The following is a 13,996-nucleotide window of genomic DNA, read 5'->3' as shown; positions in this document are numbered from 1 at the left end:
ATACTGGCAGTTAACTTAAACAGGCTTAAGTTGTAACTGAACTCATAAATTTGAGCAAACCAACCATGGATTTTAATTTTTGCACAGTTTTAATGAAAAATATCATTGCCTTATCAATGCACTTTTCTTGACACAAAGCTTTCTTTGGTGTTTCCCGATGATATTTTCCAGATAATTGTTAGGTTTAAAGTCTGCCAGCCTGCCTTCAGTACATTTCTTGTCATAATATGTTACAGAAATAAAATGTTACATGTCATAAGTTGATGCAAAGCAAAGTTAGAAATTCCATAGCACACGTACTGGTACTCATTATGTACATATGAAATCTGGCTGTTTTGTAGTTATGGTTTAGTTTCATTGTTCAGTGGAATCTGCCAAAACTTGAACACCTTGAATACTAAGTTAGCATAAACTTGCGCTCTAAAAATAGTGTAGGCCAGCTACGATTGTAAATATTTATTCTCTTGTTGTGTAAACTTAATTCGCTGCTAGCGATTGTGGGTGATGTAGAACTTTACACTGAATGACTGGTACTATATCCAGGTAGACAAATGTAGACAACAATACTGAAGACTCTGTGGGGGACAGAGATAGGGCTAAGATACTGTCATTATCATCATTATTATGATTGTCATCACTGATATTAACAACAACAACAACAACACAATATCAACAACATCATTGTCATTATCATCATTGACATCACCATTGTCAGTACCGTTTTATCATCATCATCATCATCATCATCACCATCGTCCTCGTTGTCGTCATCATCATCATCATCAGCATCATCATCATCATCATCATCACTTATCTTCATCACTATGACGATCAAAGTCAGTGCAATCAACGAGTGAACCTATCAGTACTTTCATCAGCAATACTTCATTCAACTTTAAGGAAAGGATGGCTGCAAACAGAAGGCAGGGAGGACTTCAGACCATGCTCAACTTCTTCAGCTTCAACTCATAGATTCCCTGCACGCACTGGCATTCTGAAAATGCAAAACAACAAAGCCATTATTGTCCTGTCTACAGTCCCTGCTGTCTAGGCAGATACTTTTCACCTAGTGTGTCTGTGATGTGAAACATTTTTTGAAATCAATTTTGTGTAGCTTTGCTATACTAATCTGGCACCATTGCTGGTCTCTATACATGTATTGACATACAATTTTCCGCAGGCTTTTTCTGGAAATAGAAATAGGTAAAGATTTATTTCATCTTGGATGCATTGCCTCCTATGGGTCTAATTCCTCTTTGCATTCAGAATGCTGAAAGAGGCATTCATATCACACAGAATACTAAAATACATCATTGACTTCAAAAGTCAGACTGCATTTATCACATAAAAACAAGGGCAATACAAGGATGTAATTCTCCCAGGTACACATCTCAGGGTTTTGTTTCACAGGCAACACAGATAATCCACATACTGTTGTGTGAAAGAAGGGGTTTGGATTTCTGTATGATTGTACCAGGTATTTTAAAATGTTGCTGGCAATATCGAGGAACTGTAGTTGATCCGTTGAGCTAAATGTCAAGAAAAGCAAATCAAAGGGATGACAGGTGCCTAATAAGTCAAGTACATGTACAGTTAATGTACTCCCTCTCTTTCAATGTAAATATAATTTTTGTCTTGCAAAGACTCCTAATCAACAATTATAAGTCACAAAATTCCCCATTAATTTGCTGCAAATGATAAGTTTGTGTTCCTTTTTTTGACTTGATTGTCAGTTTTGGAGCTTTGTTGCCTGGATAATACAAATGGCATCTTGTAAAAGGCTTGCCTTGTTGTAGATTAGGCATTATGAATACAACAATAAAAGACAGAACAACACAAAGACGTATGAGAGAGAGATAGACGGTTCTGTTTGACCGGTTTTTACTCTCTTGGGGATTTGATCATTCTTGCAAGGTTCCAGAGAGAATATAGAGTAAATTACCAGTGAAAAGTGCATGGTTTCCCTTCTCCCCTATCATTCAACAAAACAATGACTTTTATTGAAAGGTGTGCTAAGTTCTTCCCCTTGGTAGCCGGACAATGTAGCGTCTTTTTATTGCAGTGTATAAACCAGTGCAGGGACCTTCCTTGTGGGCCTTACAAATCACGGCAAGGTCTGATTTGAAACCCAGAAGTCTTTTTCATCAGCAATTTTCAATGCAATGCATGTGACGGGATTAAAGTACTGAATGTGTCGGAGCAAGACACAGATTGTGGAGTGAACATTCAACACAATAGTCCTCTTTATCGTGCACCGCCAGGCCTTTTGTATTCGAGAGTACAACGACCAATTTTCTACACTTGAGTTGCATATTCAACGTTGCCTAAAATAAATTTGTCGTATTGTGTTGACATAACACTAGTAGGTCTGGCATAAATGGCATTTATTAATTCAACATCACTCAGTCACAAAACTGTCACTTAGGGCAAGTGACAACTCAAATGAAGGTGAAAACTTTTCTGCACACACTATAGTTCACTGAGAGTGGATTATTAATATTGTCAGTCAATTTCAGAGTAATGTTATGAGTGGAATGAGACTTTCCTAATAAGGAAGACCTTTTTCACCTTGTATAAATAGATATTATCTTGAAAAAGTTTTTTTCGCCAAGCGCTGTCCTAATGGTTCTTTTCATTTATATTTTAATAGGAGACATTCTTTAACATAAAGATTTGTACAGAGAGGCAAGACCTCGAATATACTACATATCTGCTGATTTTGTTGATTGAGGATGTGGGTTGGGGGAGAGAGAGGGAGGAACGAAAAGCTCATAGCTGCATACGCGTAGCTCAGTGTATCGCTGCCCAGGTCACAGAATGTTGTGAATGTGACCTTTGAACTTTTGGGAATTTGTCCCATGGCCTTTAACATGTTTGTTGCATGAAAACACTGCAGGGTCTTCAACCTTCGATGGTTGATTCAGCTGAGAAAAAAAAGATCTCACTTTAATCAATCAAGTGTGGGACCTTCAGTGAACCAGATCAATGAACTTAGGTCACCTTTCAAACATGAGACGACACATACCACAACACCTGTGAAACATAATTAACTGTGTAGTCTGATAGGACAAGAAATTTCATATTTTGCCATCACCACTTTGAGATATACCGGTAATATACAGCAATGGCCTTGAGTACTGCCGGTCTGTAAAGACGTAAATTTTAAACTATTAAGTCACCACCATTAATACGATAAAAACAGTCGTAGACTTAAGTTGTCAAGTTTATGGGAATAACTATTGTGCAATTAAATGTCCCAAAAATAAACATTCCTTGCATAGCATCCTGGGTAATTTGTTTTGATGTTGTATAAAGGTCTGTCAGTAGGCTATAAGTTATCACTTGTGGGCAAGTGCCCTCGGAATAAACATCGGATGTTTTAAATGGTCTGCTTCAGGGGGAAAAGATTAACAATCTCAGTGTTTTACAATTCTGCATCGACCGTCTGGACGTCAGCGGGGCCTGAGAAGAAAGAGGTCTCCTTTGACTGTGATGTTTTGCTCGCTGGATGGAAAATCGGAGAACGGAATAGGGGTATGTTGTGGCTCAGAAAATCACTGTTTCTCATCGCCTGCCTGATTTCTGTCACCGAGACGTGATGGATAATTTCTATTGGCCATGTCAAGGGCTTTGCAGCACCAGTTCATGCATGTCTAAATCTGTTAACATCTCTATCTTGCTGTCCTTTACTTGAAACCTTGCAGCCGGCTTACCAACAAATACTGGTACATGTATTTGTTCGACTTTGATTTTTCCGGCAGCACACGTCTATATAGCATTATCTTTGACATGTGATTTTTTATCAGTGTGAATAATTCAGAACAATTGTGAATTGTAACAGGTGCAAAAGTCCTGCTTTTTACCAATATAAACATGATAAAACTGATAAGTATAGTTAACCGGTATTATTATATACAGTCTTGAAATGTTCATGTCAAAGTTGTTCCAAAGCAGCATAGCATAGTTAACCAGAAGACAGGAACCCAGAGAAACATGGATTAGTACCACTGTTATCAGTCCACGTAGACTGCCAATTTTACTGTGTGATATCTGTGGACAAATTTATTTATGAGAGAAAATATGAAAGAGAAATTTTGTGATATTATATGCAAAAAAATAATCTTGAAGAATTTTAGCTGCACGTGATTTGTTGATATGTACATGGCGTGCTTCTCAATGTTATTGTCTGAAAATAATTGTTGAGCGTACAATGTGGGTATGTTAAAATTTTTGAAGAGAAAGGGGTAGAGAGAGTTTGAAGAACGCAAGAAGTTAGACAAAGTTAACACTAGGATAGCGGTTTTTGTTTTGAATGGAAGGCCCGTACAGTGAAATGTTGTTGATGTGTAGCAGTAATTTGTTAAAAACACCTTCAGTGCAGTCAACATGGGGTGCTTTTGTTGTTAAATATCTGTAATGTGATTCATTGTGAAACAGCTTTGTTAGTCGGGATCATTTCAGCATAGTGTACATACTTGCCACCGTCACTGCAGACGCCTTAGACACTGTGACTGAATAAAGTTGCACAACCGAGCATCGAGTTTCCCGAAAAATAAAAAACGGCAATCACCCAGCAAAAAATATTTGCATATGTTTTCAGTTCTTGTCAAATTTAAAAAAAAAATTTGGAAGTTTGGCTTTTGTCAAAGATCTATCAAAGCAACGATTCTGACAAAAGTTTGATGATGTTATTACTGTTTAAGAAAGTGGAAAGACAGGTTGTACGCATATTCAAACCATTAGTACTGTATATCAGTTTATTCATACAGGTACACTTAAAGTATCTTTCAGTCAGGCAGGAAGCTATCAGCACTCAAGCGTTCCCTGGTGAGCTCAAAAAGAAAGCATTCCTATGTTCAAATAGCGTTCAGTAGAGAAAGGTTTAGGTGTGCTGTGTGCACGCATGATTTGAAAAGTAAATCCTGTGTCCTTCAAGGAGAAATTGATCACCTAAGTAGTGTGTGGGTTGTCTTTACACTTGTAAACATGTGCCGGTAAAGTACGTCCCGAAACAAAAAAGGGTTCTTTTGTATTTAATCTGGAAATGACTACAAATGAGAATTTTCTGCTATCATGTCTCTAGCCCTGTGATAATTACTGCTTGAGAGCTGTACGCGGATATATTGCAGGTAAGGCGATCATAATCCATCCACCAGACCACTCTATTCACTACACTATATGCAAATAATTATAGTTCCCTATTTGTGTTCTGGTGCAGTAACGTGTTATCTAAGTAGCGGATCTTGCTTGTCTAGCTAGGATTTGATTTAAGTCTTGACAGACAGAAAAAGTCTTGCAGTATAGTTGTAGCTTTTACCTTGTTCTTAACAGAACACTCTGCCTATTACCCTCTGTCTAGCGGCCACCCTTACATATCTCAGTACAGCTTTTATTGTCTTCTATGGCAAGCTTATACCTATCCAGTTTGAAAAGGGGTGCATGGATATTATTTTCTTTCAGGCAGAATACTTTGCGAGGACAGATGAAAGTTTTCACTGGCTCATTTTTATGAAAATTGAAAATTTTATGTTTGCCCACAGAGTGAACACTGGGATGGCAGCCATTTTGAATTGCAAATATCAGTAAATTTAAAGGTGATTTGCTTCTATAAATCATACCAAAATTTTCATGATGATCCCAAATTTTTTTTCTTGATTTTGAAAGTGTATGGTTTAAAGTGACCTTAGGGTATGTTTGAGCAAATATTTAAGTTTTTCAATTTTGAGGAACATACTACCTTAGAATTTGAGGATGTCACTATTTTTTGCAGTTTGTTAGTCATCATGAGAATGTTCTGCAGTTTATCAATGGTAATCATTTCTGTTCTACCATGGTAGTTGGTGTCTAAGATTTGAGATTGTACGTAGCATACCAGGATACACTGTGTGGAAAGTAATTTTTTCTGATCCATGTTTTTGCTGCCAAAACAAGAAGCCACACTCTTGGTTTTAGTTTGTATTTTGACCCAGGCCCGGTACACACCTACCCTAGCTGAGTTCTGTTTCTGTTGACCTCAGCTTGAATTATGTTTTACAGAAAGTAGAGAATATGGTTTGACAACCTTCAAATAGAAACGTCTTTCTCTGGAGAAAGTAAAAAGGCATCTTCAGAATTTTGATAATGGTAAAGGCCATTACCGTGACTTTAATCATTTTAATATACATAGATTTACAAGACAGTGAACTTTGACCCAAGGTCTTCTACTTTGCCTTGGTACATGCAGTAGGGAAGTCAGTGTTGAATGCCTTTGACAGTTAAACGATTTCTGTAAATTGTGATATGAGAAATGTTCACATGGCCTTCTTAAACAGCTGTGGTGAAATTACTTAATTTGTTCTACATAAGTTGGTAAGGTAAAATGTGAGGTCACGTAGGGACACTGGAGGGATTAGTTTACATTCCCCAATAGTTTTGTAAGATTGGTGTCTCATCACACAATGTGTGGCCACAGGACTCTCTGTAACCAGCCCTATTATGGGTCAAAGGTCAGGGCAAGCCAATCAGAACTAATTTGTCAAGCAGCAAGTGATTCCTTTTCGCCCATCTTGTCACGGTACATCATCCTCATTCAATCTTCTGACCTTGGATGGTTTATTTCAGAGGGAGGCAGCATTGTGAAGATAACAGCAAAGCTGCCCCTCCAGCTTCTGTACAATTGTTCAAGGGCAACTACCAAGATTTAAATGCTATCTTCACTTTGTGTATTAACCATGTCCTTTCTGATATTGAATCGACAGAGAACATAGTCTGCTGATACGCTTAAATATACAATGTTGTTTTCCATTTTTTGGCTGGTCAATATCAGGCATTATACATTCCATTCATCATTATGATGGCTTTTCGGTCTCAAGGCATGCCATTCTCAAGGACAACGCAGGAAAAAGTACAGTTTACTTGTTCATAATTCATTAGTAATGGGAAGAGGACTCCCCTCCCCGAAGAAGAGAAGGGCATGTTTTGCAACTCAAGTAGTGCACGCTTGTTTCCATATGATATTCAGGTGAAAAATGTTACTTCATATTGAAGGATGTCACATGCTTCTTACACATCAATCATGGACCTGAAAGGAATGCAAGATGATACCGTTGTCAGTATGCTAGTCTGTGTTTGTGATTTTTGGATCATATCAAATCCATGTGTTGTAGTGCCAGTGACTATGACCTTTGATGTTTTTTTCACTATAATTTGTTTTAATGTCAATTGCACGTTCTTGTTCTACTCCCCCAAAGCGTGTATAGTTACACATGTTTAGCCTGTCAACTCCGCCTATAAATGTGTAAACTGCACTCTGTTGTTGATAAGTGAATTCTGGTCAGGACTAGAATTCAAATATAGACAACAATTAAAGTGCATTTAACACTCATAGACGCTGTGTTGGCAAACTAAACAGTGGGCATTGCAACATGTTTTTGGTAGTAGAACAAGAACTTGTAATTGACATACTTAAGCAAAAATATTGAAATATCGACAGAGTTACGACTACTTGCCTTGTAGAGTTGTGAAGATCTCAAGGTAGTAAATATATTCTTCTTGTGAAAACAGCTCTGCATTCCAGTGGGTACTGATTTAAATTCATTTGCTTCCCACTGCAGCAAAAATCATTGTCGTCAAGTTGGAAATAATCTAACTTTGGAATAGTTGTCGTTACGTGGCTATCTGCAGACATCAGCAATATTTCATTTCTAATATCTCTTTCATCTTAACCCTTTCATTCAATTATTCATTGAAAGCTCTTTGAAATCCTCTGTACAGGAGAGCATCATCTGTGCCTTAGCATTCATGTATGTGTGTGTATAGTGGCGTAAATTGTTTTCAGCATACAACATTCATCATTAGCTGCGCAGTCTATTTGCAGGTCTGTTGGATTTGACTGTGTTGCATCTAAATCACCGGTCTCTTTGTGGCAACAGGTGCCAGCCTCGGAGAGGTATGATTTTTCACAAATTGAACAGCAGTGTCAAACAGAAATAATACAGAGATGCAGTGTAACAAAATTTCTATACTTTCTTAGAGGGTTTATTTTTATACATCATCTGTCGCTTCAGAAAGCTGCACAGTAGTTAGTCTAGAATCTTCCTGTAGTTTAAACTAGAATCTCTTTGTAGCAAGTCTGTTCCCAAACATTTGGCCGATTTAGTGGATGTTCTGGACAATGCTGTAGTAGACATACTGTCAGTTTCCTACTTAACACTGTAAATTATGTTGTTTACAGGATCCAAGGCACTGACCACTCAGAGTAGCCATTCTTGGCTTCTATCAGTACTTGCCTTAATTGCCCCACTTGTCCTTGAGTTCAGTCCATAATTATGCAACAATAACCAGCTTTTAAGGACTGCTTACGACGTCATAAATTCTTCTTTATTGAACGTAAGTGAAACAAGTTGACGCTTTCCCATCCCCAAACTGTGTCAGGATTAAACTGAAAGATCCTTGAGCGACGGATCTTTCAATCAAACTCAAGATGTGCTAGCACGCAAAAACACAACTAGTATTGGCCATTTTACAACAACTGTATTAGCAGTAGTGGGTGCAAGAGTGAGTACAGGGGGATGTGCAAGTAATGTTCTGCAGTTGTTAGTATACGGCTGTTCGTGAGCCAAGACGACTCAGGTCTAGCTGATTGTTATGCAATTTTCCTTTCAAATAAATAATTGAGTGGGACTTTGTGCTTTTATAGAAAAATATAATTCATACAGTATATGTGCTTGCCTAAAAACAAAGTGAAATTTGTACATCACAATCAGCACATTTAAAGAGATAATGATTGCATTAATTGTAATGCAAATAAACCATTGTTCAATCATACAGTCTAGGGGATGGTTAATTCTATGTTGTATATGGTTCAGCTCTGAAGTACTGAAAAAAGATTGAGAACTGGAACTCATTCAAGTATCTTTATTGTTCAAAATATGAAAACCTTTGACAGTTTTCATCTGGGGTCTTCCTATAGTAGGCACTGAGTAGACACAGAACACATACAAAGCCATTACAAAAAGTTCTAGGTTTTCAAGGTTTGGGGGGTGGGGGGTGAGGGGCAGTCGAAAGGTTACAGTTGTGACTTAAAGGCCAGTGCTGGCACCAGATTGTTCATCAGAAAATTTACCCACCAGACTACAATTTCAATGGAAAACAAAAGGCTATCACACTTCCATAATCCTCTTACAGACTAGAGCAAAGGCGATCCCAGGGATCGCGAACAGTGCTTTTAAGGTTGCATGTGCCTTGAAATTGAAATACCTTTTGCTCAAAGTTTCCTCAAAGAAACTTTCAACCGCTCTCTTTCAAAATCACAAAAAGAAATCTGGGTTCAAGGCACATTTTAGTAAATGATATTTTATATTTAAAATGGCCGCCATCTGTGTCTTAGGAAAAATTCAATATTCAATTTTTAAACAAACAGGCTGTGAAAACTTTGTTCACTCCAAGAGCTTCATAATGAGCTAACATGAATGTGAGATCAGAAAAGTGTTGTGAAAAATTTGAGTCATTATATCTGTACCTTAAGGTCTGCATATGTTCTGCCATAAGACTCTTGCTTTCACTAAGCTGTGTTTGTAGATAGGTTCTGCAATAATGCAAAAATATGCCCCATACATTGGTACTACCAAACTACACAAAAATCATAACTTGTCGCATTTGTAAAGTGATTGATTGATCGGTTGATTGATCGTAAAGCGGATCATCATATTTCCCACATCCCCGATTGGCTTTTGTACCGACACACACTGATGACCCATATACCAATGCACACAAGGTGCTGTACCCTGAGGCTATCAAAGCAAACAATACATTTTGTTTACTGTTCTCATCAAGCAGCGAGCATTCAGGTAGTCTGGCTAGATCTTGTTGAATTGGTCTCCACTGAAATATCCAACACGTTGGTCCAGATTGATGCCTCAGAGGTGAGATACTTTGTTTACATAGCGGAATTCTCTTCGGATTTCCTGTTACATAATGTCATTGAAAGTTGTGGCATTTCTTAGCTTTTATTTCTCTTAGGTTGTATAATGTTGCTTTTTGTGTACGTTCTTTCTAAAGTTTATAATTAGCTGTGTACACAATTGACAAAATTCCCCGACCACTTCTTCACAAGCCGTCATGGAGGTAGCATCATATGTAACCCAATGTAGTTGAACCATTGTGAAATTATAACCAAATATGACTCGATCCAAAGTCTGATATGAAGCTAGTATTCATGTAAAAATGACAGTGGTACGTTGGAAGTAGTTCTGCTCACAGTGAGTGCTGTATAGACAATCATGTTGACGAAATATACAGGTGAGTGATCGACAATGTTAGCCAGGTGGTAACACCAAAATGACATTTAAACGAGGTCATTAATTTGCATATGATCAGCCACAGACAGTAGAAGTGTGAGATATTACTTTTGTTGATAGAGAGCAAACACATAGTACCCTGGTGGTTAACATCCATTTATTCATGATATATAGTAAACAGTGCAGTGAATCCCATTAATATAGAAAAGTTCAGGACAACCTGTTTTAACACAGGTGCCATATCAAAGTGTATCCTATGTATTGTAAGAGACATTCCACTGTTCTGTTTAACTTTTGAAATTCATCCCTTTTGCATGGCCAAGTAAATGTACCATTATGTGTATAACCTTTTTGGCAAAAATATATTTCAATTATGAAATCTGCAAATTTACATTGAGACAAATAAGTTGCTTTTAGTCTCCTTTAAGGTAGAATGCACCTTGAGACTAATTTCTAGACTTTTTCAATTCTTTTCTGGTCTATCACTAATGGGGCTCATTTTGAAGCTCTTGGAGTAAGAACAATTTTCATCTTCTTAGCTTTGTGAAAATTGAACTTTTATTTTCCCTTATAGAATTTACTCAGGAATGGCAGCCATTTTGTATAAAATGTTAGTAAATGTTTGGTAATTTGTTTCTCTGGTACTAAACTTTGCACTGTGACCCCGATTTTTATTCTTGATTTTTAAGAAAATGGGAAAGTCTCACTGTGGAAAGTTTGAACAAAAGTTTTAAGTCTTTCACTTTTGAGGCGTGTACTGCCCTAAGTTTATGGCAAGCCATGGTTCTCTGTTAATACTGTATGTACAACAAATCAAATTGTTGCCAATATTTTCTAAATATTTACACTGAAGGGGATTAGTAGCATGATTTAATCTTAATAGAATCAAGTGCGTGTATTAATAGTGTTTTGAAAAGTATAAAGTGACGTTTATAAGGTCAAGCTTTCTCTTTCATCATTGGGCATAAGAAAGGTATGACATCAAAATTGATTTTGCAATTATTTGGTGATATATTGTGTTTGAAGATCTAGAGGAGTTTAATGCCTGAACTTAATACTAGAGTAGCAGTTTTTGAATGAGTGTTGATGTTGTCAACTTCTTGACTGAACCGTGCGTGCACTGGAAACAGTTTGTGAAAGAGTGCTGAATTTATCAACTTCCCTGTATCCTTGTGTTTTTACCTTGAAACATTGAGACCAAGCCATGATATTTGCTCATGCATCAAGGTGCATCAGATTACCAAGCTACCCACCCCTTGGACAAAGTGGGAAAGGCCCTTACTGTCTATAAGTACAAGGCCAATCACAGACCACCTTTGCTTCACTTGTAGCCTATCAGAGGCCCCCACACTAGTCAATAACTTCAAGGTTTGTTCTACCTTTCATAATTAAACACAAATAGTTACCATCCATTGGTCAGTAGTTCCAGGCAAAAATAGTTCGACTATCCTGTTATCAGATTAGAAATGCACTTGCTTCAAGTCCATGAAGACAGATAAAAATCACTGGAATTTCAAGGATATTTTTTGAAGATCATCACAGCTTAGGATAGAGCATAATATTTTTGACATGTCTCTGATGGAGGTCTTGGCACCTTGCCAAATGGGTTCTCCTTTGAATGAAGTAATATTTTACAATTTTAGATGGTAGGTCATGGCATAAAATGTGTTTTGACGATGAGTATGGTGCAATGACCTGTGTTTATTCAAGAATCCGATAAAACATGTGACTGCGCCGTCTTGTTTGTGACGCAATCTTTTATGATGTTAGTCAGTAGGTCAGGGTGTAAAATGTGTTTGTGCAATGACTGTGGTGCAATAACCTGTTATGTCTGAAGAATCTGATGCACATATGGATGTAGCTTGTCAATAATAGAGTATTTTATGATTGTAGATGGCGGCTCATGGCCCAGTGCAGACATTTTTATACACATATATGCCTGTAGCAAGCTTGATGCATTCGGTGGAATGACCTGTGTATGTGATGGAATTGAAGAAGAGGCAAGCATTCAGTGTACCGTACACTGACATGAAATTTTGTAAGCGTAGAGTTAAAGGGTCCATGAAATGGTCAAGCTAAGAACATACCAATGTTAGGATTGCTCCTAGTGGCCATTGGATGTGATATATACTCAATTTTACGGTCATTATTGCAAGCATTTGATGGAAAAAGACAAATAAAAAATGTGAAATTGGCAAGTTTGTCCAGTCAACTTCAAGTTTTTAATGCCTTTCTGAAGATTGTGTAGTCATAAAAGATGTATAAGGTATGAATAAAGTATTTCAGTAAGCCTGGCTTCCATTTATGTAACATTATTTTCACGAGAACCATTTTGTTTTGTTTGTGGTCCGCTATCCCTAGTTGAGTATGAAAAGGGTTCACTGCCTTCTGTTTTGCGGTCCAGTCTACCCCTAGCAATGACTTACCTTGTGCAAGACCTGATACAGCTTGTATCAAGAATAGTAAATTTGACATGTCATCCACAAATTGCTGATATTCTTTGCTATTGATCTTTTTTTTGTCCAAAATACATGTACCATCAGTTATGCCTCCCGGAAAGTTATAGTACATATGATATAGGAAAGTATTTCTTGTACATATAGAATGAAAGGCTACTTCATTGGCTGTTCAGTGCTTCATTTCAGCTATATATACAGTTCTGCTTCACACATAACTTGACGATAATTCAAAGTACCTCAACTGTAAGTGCATCATGGCCAAACAACGTGAATTCAACACCCTGAAAAGACATTTTCTTGATAAATATCTGAAACCAGTCAACAAGTTACACATTTTTGTTTGGGGTTATTCCTTCATAGATACTCAGATACTAATGCATTGCATGCAATAAACTTAGAGGTTTTAGCAACAACTAGGCAGCTATGACTGTCATACACCAATGTTATGGTGATACGTGTATGTAAACAGGTAAAAACAAGATCCTCAAACAGCTGCTAGTTGAAACATTTTGGTTGTACCCTCATATCACTCACTGGTATGTGGCTACAATGTTTAAGATAAGATAGTGTAATTACAGTAATACACTTCCAGCAGATAAGACTTGCCCATCTGTTTGTAAAAGTTGAGTGGCATTCAGTCTTAAAAAAAAACATGTATGCATTACAGAAAGATGTCTTTTAGTTGCACTTTGTACAGCAGGTAATAATCAAATAGTACAGATCAAATTTGTTCTGGTAAATGAAGTAGATGCTTTAGGAATTGAAAAGGTCTGTTACAGCATCTGTCAGATAGCTGATTTTCGAAGAAAGTAATTTTCAAAAATACGAAAGCATGAAGTCTACACATCTTTCACTGATGCAAGCACCCAAATGTGTATTGATGAAATCATGCGCGGTTAGTTACTTCACACAAGAAGTAAGCAGTGGACATTGACCTCATAAGTTTTACTGCACTAAGTAAAGCAAACTTGGCAGGCATACTCTTTTACAGAACACGCCATTTGATAAATTGACAGTTGAGGTACTGAACTGCCGACCGGCATATCGCCAACCCAATATCTCTTCCGTCTCACGTTGCTATCATGTTGTGTATTGACGTCAGTTGGCCAGCCATCATTCCCGATGAGGTTAGCGGAGTTATCGTCTTTCACACTCCTCTATCTCACTGATAAATTGCCGCAATGATCTTGTAAGAAAATCAACAGATAGAACAATGACATTCCTAATGGTAAACACATCATCTCCGCTCATTTTATAAGT

At 37.4% G+C, this 13,996-nt stretch overlaps 1 protein-coding gene across 6 annotated transcripts in view; it reads left to right on the top strand.

Moving 5' to 3' along the window:
* The window catches only part of LOC139122936 (microtubule-associated protein futsch-like), a 93,311-nt gene that overhangs the window by 26,384 nt on the left and 52,931 nt on the right, over positions 1 to 13,996 (top strand). For 2 of the 6 annotated variants that reach the window (XM_070688818.1, XM_070688817.1), the window contains exon 1: positions 3,338 to 3,534. The exons of 3 other annotated variants lie outside the window; for them this stretch is intronic. The gene's annotated coding sequence lies outside the window, so the exon portion shown is untranslated. Of the gene's footprint in view, positions 1 to 3,282; positions 3,535 to 13,996 lie in introns of those variants that run through there. One more of the 6 variants, XM_070688821.1, reaches the window with a different exon arrangement.

Source organism: Ptychodera flava, chromosome 22, assembly GCF_041260155.1.
Source record: "Ptychodera flava strain L36383 chromosome 22, AS_Pfla_20210202, whole genome shotgun sequence".
Lineage (NCBI taxonomy): Eukaryota > Metazoa > Hemichordata > Enteropneusta > Ptychoderidae > Ptychodera > Ptychodera flava.
Note: the sequence above shows the minus strand (reverse complement) of the source record. Positions and strands in the feature narration are given on the sequence as shown.